This window comes from Humulus lupulus, chromosome X (assembly GCF_963169125.1).
Source record: "Humulus lupulus chromosome X, drHumLupu1.1, whole genome shotgun sequence".
NCBI lineage: Eukaryota > Viridiplantae > Streptophyta > Magnoliopsida > Rosales > Cannabaceae > Humulus > Humulus lupulus.
The window spans coordinates 121,457,015-121,464,247 of NC_084802.1; the positions used below are offsets into that span (position 1 = coordinate 121,457,015).

The 7,233-nt window shown below is 38.6% G+C and overlaps 1 non-coding gene across 1 annotated transcript; it reads left to right on the top strand.

Annotated features, from left to right (window-relative positions):
• The first annotated feature begins 261 nt into the window (after positions 1 to 261).
• Positions 262 to 368, top strand: LOC133807775 (small nucleolar RNA R71). Its single transcript, XR_009879669.1, has one exon. It is a non-coding gene; the product is annotated as a small nucleolar RNA R71 (small nucleolar RNA).
• The last annotated feature ends 6,865 nt before the right edge of the window (positions 369 to 7,233 follow it).

Genomic DNA, 7,233 nt, shown 5'->3' on the forward strand with positions numbered 1-7,233 from the left:
CTGCTTTTCAAAGCTTCGAGTTGGGCCTTAACACTACCCTCTTCTCAAAGTTGATAGATCCTATATGGTTTGTGTTAGATGGTGCTATCAGTAGCACTTGGACCAATCCAGGTGTGATATTTTTTTGCTGTTTCTTCGAGATATTCAGGAGCATCGTCAGGCTCTTTTTCGAGGAGTTCACCATTGCATAGAATTTATACAAATTGGTGTTTACGACTTGTGAGGCATTCATAGAAGTAATTGACAAAATGCCACTTCTCATAGCCATGGCGAGGGCATTGATTTAACAGATCTTTGAATCTTTCCCAAACTTGATAGAATGTTTCATTGTCTTTTTGGGAAAATGTGGAAATATGTCGTTTTAGACTGTTGGTCTTATGGCTAGGTAAGTGTTTCAAAAAGAAATATTTGGTCATTTCCTCCCATGTTCCAATAGACCTAGGTCTCAAAGAGTATAACCGGCTTTTGGCTTTGTCCTTCAAGGAGAAGGGGATGAACTTCAGTCGCACATAATCAACATTTTCAGCTCGGTTACAGAACGTGGCTACTACCTCCTCAAATTCTCTAATATGCACGTATGGGCTTTCATTTTCCATTCCATGAAATGTGGGCAAGAGTAGAATCATGCCAGGTTTAAAAGTCAAATGCAAGCATATTAGGAGGGAATATAATGCATGAAGGCGTGGAAATGCGAGTAGGATGGAGGTAGTCATTGAGAGTTCTTGGTTGGATTTCATCATTGTGAGCCATTGCAAACAAAGTATTATGAACTAAGGTGTGTGGGAAAGCAGGAATGGTGGAAGGAGTACCAAAAGGAGTAGTGCATGAATTGGAAGAAGTCTCACTAGAAGTTTCGTGATGATTCATCCACTCTCGGAAATGAGAATTAATTTTTTTTTTTTTTTGATTTTTTTAGAACTTTTTCCTAGGTAGATTTAGAGGTTTTAGGGTGATCTCCAACACCTTACTAGAACTCCCCGAGGTTATTGAGTATGTATGGAAGATCACAAGTTAAACCTTTTCGACCAAATAACCTTTAAGCAGAGTAAAATTACTTATTTTGACAGAACAATCATGGTTTTCTTATATTAATAAGTTCAAAAATGTAATAGTGCAAAGGTATACGTTCAAAATGTTCCCAGGCCGACTGTGAAGGTTGCCAAGGTACCGTTTTGGACCCACACTTGCCTTAGACAGAACTCCTCGAGCTTCCCAGGTAAGTGTGGAAGGTAGTTGTAACGACCCAAAAATGCTAATAGGGTTTAATGTCTTGATTAGCATGCCGGAAAAGCATAATTGGTTATGTATGTGATTACGTGATTAAAATGCATGACTATGTGGCATGCATGATATATATGATGATATGAATACATTTCTATGCATGTTTATAAGTATTAGATATGCATGTGGGCCCGTTATGGTTTATAAGGGCATATCTCTAATATTTTCCTGTTAAGGGCATAAATCTGATTATATGTGTTAAATGGTTGAGACCAAATTATTATGTGGATATATTTGTAGTATATGGCTTGAGGCAATCCTAGTGAGTGGAATAACGGAATAGTCACAGCGGGGAATAATACCCGACTCGAGGTGAGCTTAGGGGTATTTTGGGAACTTAGAATATATTTTGGGGTTTATTGAGTAACGAGAAAGTATTTGGTAATTAATTGGTCATGATGGAATTAATTGGCCGCAAGATTAATTGGCAAATGGTAGGATGACTTGAAGAATTAGTGGAAATTGGGAAAAAGACCATGTTACCCTTAGAACAATTAGAGGGCTAAGTTGTCTTGAGGGGTACTTTAGTCTTTTTGGCTAAGATGGAGGATCAACTACAGTTTAGGAAACCACCTTAGTAGGAACACACTTGATCTCTCTCACTCCCTCACATACACGTTTTCTATCCTCCTCTCTCTAAAACCTAAGGGAAACTTTGAGTCTTGAAGGAGAAACTTAAGAAAACAAACTGGGAATTGAGCTAAAGGGAACTAGGAAATTAAAGCTAGGGCAACCAAGAATTTGCTGAGTATCTAAGCTGAAAGCTGAGGTAAGGTTTCAAGTTTTAATTGTTGAATTCTGTTGTATTATAGTTAGAATTTAGAGTTTGCATGAAGAAAGATTTCAAGACTGGTTTTGGGCATTTGACAAGTGTAAGGAATGGTTTATAGGTTGGTTATGATGTTTAGGCTATAAAGTTAAGAATTCTAAGCTTAGTTTTGAGTTTGGCTGATGATTGGGGTTGAATTTTGAGGTTTAGGCTCAAGGAAAAACGCAGGAAAAAGGTTGGTTTTCTGGGTTTGGGGGCTCAGGTCGCGACCCTATTCTTCAGGCTCCACGACACGTGTATTTGAGGAGGCTGAAAGGCCTCTGTTCTGTCTAGGCATCCTTCAGCAGTGAGGCATTTTGCCTCTGACTTGAGCGTGCACGACCCTTAAGGGGTTGGCCACGGCTCAAATGCATAGTTAAGGCTGTTTGAAGGTTTTAAGATTGGGAACCCAAATGTTAAGGCTCGGGAAGGATCCTACTACCCGGATTGGTAGAATCAAGGTCCCAGAGGCTAGATTAATATTCTGAAGTTATTTATTGGATTGGAATTTGATAGTTATCCACTATTGCTTGTGACTAGGATTACTGTTAAGGCTCAGGACTGAGGATCGTGCTCGGGACTGCTCTTTATCTATCACTCGGGACTCGAGGTAAGAAAGATACACCCATGTGGTTGTGTTCGGGATTGAGGTTCCCTATAATGGAATGTATGTATTGTGTAATTGTATGGCTGTTGTATGCAATATGAAAGTACGACCTAAGGGTGCCGGGGCTGGCGATAAGCATATTGAACGTAGCTTGGCCTAAGCGAGCCGAGATCAGCTAAATAACTAGAGGGCTTAGCCTAAGGGCGCCGATACCTAATTGCTTGTGTTTCTGATCAAAATATATGTTGAGTATATGTTTATCGTTTTCTAGCTTTATACCTGTATTCTGCTGATTAGTTGAACTGAATGGATTGAAGTTGATTATATGCTCTTGTTGTTATCTATGCTTGTTATTTATGGTCTTCTTGTTGGGCCTTGATTCACGGGTGCTCGTGGTGCAGGTAAAGGAAAAGGAAAGTTGGAGCAACCATGAGTTGGAGAGCTCTAGGGGTGGAGTGTACATCGTCAGCTGCTCGACCGCCACGGCTGAGGGAATTTACAAGAATTAGGGCTCTAAACTATATTTTTCCATTTAGATTGGCTTTTTGCTGTACAAACTTTTGAGAATTGTTTTTCCGCCATGCAAATACTATGTTTGGGATCCCATGTATCAAACACTTGTTTTAATAAAAATTAACCGTTTACGATCAAAATATTTTAACCCTAACCTGTTAGATGACTTTAGAAACACAATTATGTTCAAATGACTTGATTAGCAAGTCTTGCAATATTTGTTAGCCAGAGCATTACAATGTTCTATCAGAGCCAGGTCTAGGTTTAAGGATTCTTGAAGACTGGCTAGGCATGTACATTCGCCGCTAAAGACAAACTTGACTCATGGTTTGGTAACCATATATGTGGTTATATGCTTAAATGTTTAAATGGAATATAAATACTTTATCTACATAATTAATAGGGAGCATGAGATATACTGAAAGAGCCTGGCCTTTGACTGCTATGTGAATATGTTAAGGCATGCTTATTAGCATTGCTATTGTATGCGGATAAGTGTTTAAATGCTTGTTTGCATCTTGATTGCATATTGTTGGTTCAGTTTCAATGTTGGACCATGGGAAGAATGTTAACCTTGTTGGAAAACTTATACAGGATCTTTATTTATTTTCATGTATATCTAATATTAAACAAATTATTATGAGATAAGCTAGAACATGTTTCTAAAATTGAATTCAAAGAGAAACAAAGATAAGAATACTTACAGTATACGCAGCGGAATGAAAAAGTTCTTCCTTCAGTTTCTCTAACTCTTGTATCCTTTCTGTCACAGAGTATTATCAAGAAACTGAACTGTTCTTCTAATTTCTTCACATTCTTCCAATGTATCCTTAGAATCACCTAGACTAGTGTGGGAAATTCTCAACACATGAGATAGATACAGAGAGAAGAAGAGAAAATAACAAAGAGGCTTAGAAAATGACTTGTGTTTAGAGAGAATCTCAAACTATCAGAAAACCAGTGATTAAACTTATCTTTTGACTTCTCTCTAAGCACTCCTTTTATAGAATCAATTAGGCCATTTAATTTAATTAAAAAACCAATAAAATAATAGCCAATTTGAAGCCCTAGGTCAAAATTATCATGGGCTTTAGGTCCGTGAAATTTCCCATTTGATTATAAGCCCATTGGACTTAAAATCAAGGCCTGTATTATTTTTTATTCATTTAATTAATTAAATAATTATTTAAATCCTTTATCAAATTAATTATTTAAAATTTGAACCTTAATTTAAACTTATTTATTAATTTAGATACCAATTTATCTTAATTAATAAATCTGCCCTAATTTCTCATTTCTTTTCAAAATTACATAACTCTGTCAAACTATCCAAAATTGAATTGGTCAACTTTGATAATTCTAATTGATGATTAAATCAATTAATTGAGACTATCTAGATGATTTTATCCAAGGTACAATGGGGACCATGGGCCTATGAAATCAAGCTCCAATAAGTTATCATAAATCTAACAAATAAATTTACTAACTTATTAATTCCTCGTGACTCCACTATAGACTTGGAATTGCACTCTTGAATTCATAGAACGCTCTATAACAAATATAGATACGCTATTAATTATCCATTGTTACAACCATAATTGTCACTCAATCCTCTATAGACGGTCTACAATGAGATGAGACTAAAATACCATTTTACACCTCATTGTATTTTATCATGATATTTCAGTAAACTAATTTAATTACAGAAATGAGATCTCTATCATTTAACACCTTGAAACAAACTAAAACAAAACCATCGTTTCACTTCTTCATCAGAAGCTATAGATGTTCATATATATGATTAACACTCCCACTCAATTATACTATCAAGTTCCCAAGATGTAAGTATGGGCTAGTTCGTAGGGTAAGCTGGTAACGAACAAGTCAAAGAACTCAAATAATACAATCAGTTAGAATAATAACCACTCAGAATTGACCTATGGTCAACTATATGATATGACTAGAATAGATAATAATGGTATGTTTACTTATCTTATCAACTGTCAATATCGGTCCAGTCCGATGTAACAAATACATCTGATCTTATCTACTTTGCTTAATGTTCTAGAAAGAACATAACACTGTAATGTGTAAGTAGATCATATCGTAGATTGGCAAGTCAGTGTAAATCCTGTGCACTGACTAATCTTAGGACTAACTTATTTTGAACATATAGTCATATTTATATTCCACTATGATCACGTCACTATAAATAAGATTAGCTATATGCTTGGGATTTAATAGAAGTTTATATTAAACAAATAATCATGAAAATAAACATGTGAACAAAGTGATTGACCAAGTCAAAAAATGATTTCTATTCTTTTTATTGATAATAAAATAAGATTACAACGAATTTTGGGTTTTAATTAGGGCATAAAACCCCAACAAACCTGCCATCATTGCCTGATGCCGAGTCATTGAGTGCAGATAAATTTGTATAGTTATGTGTCCAAGGCGATCAATACAACTAGCCAGCACAGGGGTCGAGGCTTGACATGATGACCTGGGCCAGAACCCTCCACCAGTCCCTGAGAACTGGCAGCAGTTGCTTGCTGATATGCAAGCCAGACTTCAGAGTCAAGAAGAGCAGATTCGCCTTCTAAGGCAACAGGCTCTGCCAGGGAGTGCCACACCTAATTTGCCACTTGTTGTGGCACCATCAGTACAACCATCTAAGATTGGAAACAGGTGGGAGCCACTTTATGAACGATTCAGGAGATAGCATCCTCCAATCTTTGAGGGGGGACTAGATCCACTAAAGGCTAAACAATGGATTAGTATGATGACCTCCATCCTAGATTTTATGAGGGTTGAAGGTAGTGACAGGGTGGCCTGTGCCACCTATATGCTTAGGGAGGATTCCTGTATTTGGTGGGAGGTGGCATCACAGACTTGGGATGTTTCTGCTATGAGTTGGGATGGGTTCAGAGATATGTTGAATAAGAAATATTATAACGTTGCCGTCAGGGCAGCAAAAGTGAATGAGTTCATTGGGTTGGTGCAGGGCAGCATGAAAATTACTGAGTATGCCCTGAAGTTTGATAGGCTAGCAAAGTTTGCACCAGACTTAGTGCCTACAGATGAAGCTAGATAAGACAGGTTTATATGAGGGCTTAATGCTATGATAGCCCGAGATGTGAGGATTACAACAGTACCTGGGGAGACGACTTATGCCCAGGTGGTTGAGAAGGCCATCAATGCTGAGGAAATGGAGAACAAAATTTGGAGGGAGAACGCTGAGAGACGGGATGTTCGCAAGGCAGCGCCTCCATATACAGGGTCTGGTAGGGGCAGAGGCCCTAGTGATCAGAAGAGGAAGACCCCTGACACCTCAACCACTGCTGGTCATGATAGGAGGGGCTAGGGTGCCCAGGGTGGCCACCAGGGGGGCGGTGAGTCATGGAGGAGTTATCCAGAGTGCACTAGATGTAGGAAGCACCATCTGGGTGAATGCCGAGCAAAGTCTTGTTACTTGTGCGGGCTGGTTGGACACCTCAAGAAAGCTTTCCTGACGTTGAATAAAGAGGAACCAGGGAAGGTGGAAACCTTGACTCCAGCTCGAGTGTTCACCTTGACATAGGCAGAGGCTAAGGCTAGTCCCTCGGTAGTGACAGGTCAGCTTTATAGCACTGGCTCTTCATATACTGTATTGATTGACTCTGGTGCTACACATTCTTTTGTTTCCAGCAAAGTGGTTGATAGATTGTGTAGGCCTAGTGAGTATTATACTGCGGGGTTTGGGACTATACTTCCTACAAGGGAGCTAGTAGATTTTAGGACATGGATTAAAGCACTGCCAGTGATGGTGGATAGTAGGGAACTATCAGTGGATTTGATTGAACTGGGTATGGATGATTTTGATATGATTTTGGGGATGGATTGGCTAGTTAGATATGGGGCCACAATAGATTGTAGAAAGAAGATGGTGACTTTTGAGCCTGAGGGTGAGGACCCCTTTCTCTTTGTGGGTGTTGTGCATGGACCCCGTGTTCCTATGATATCAGCGTTGATAGATAGGGAC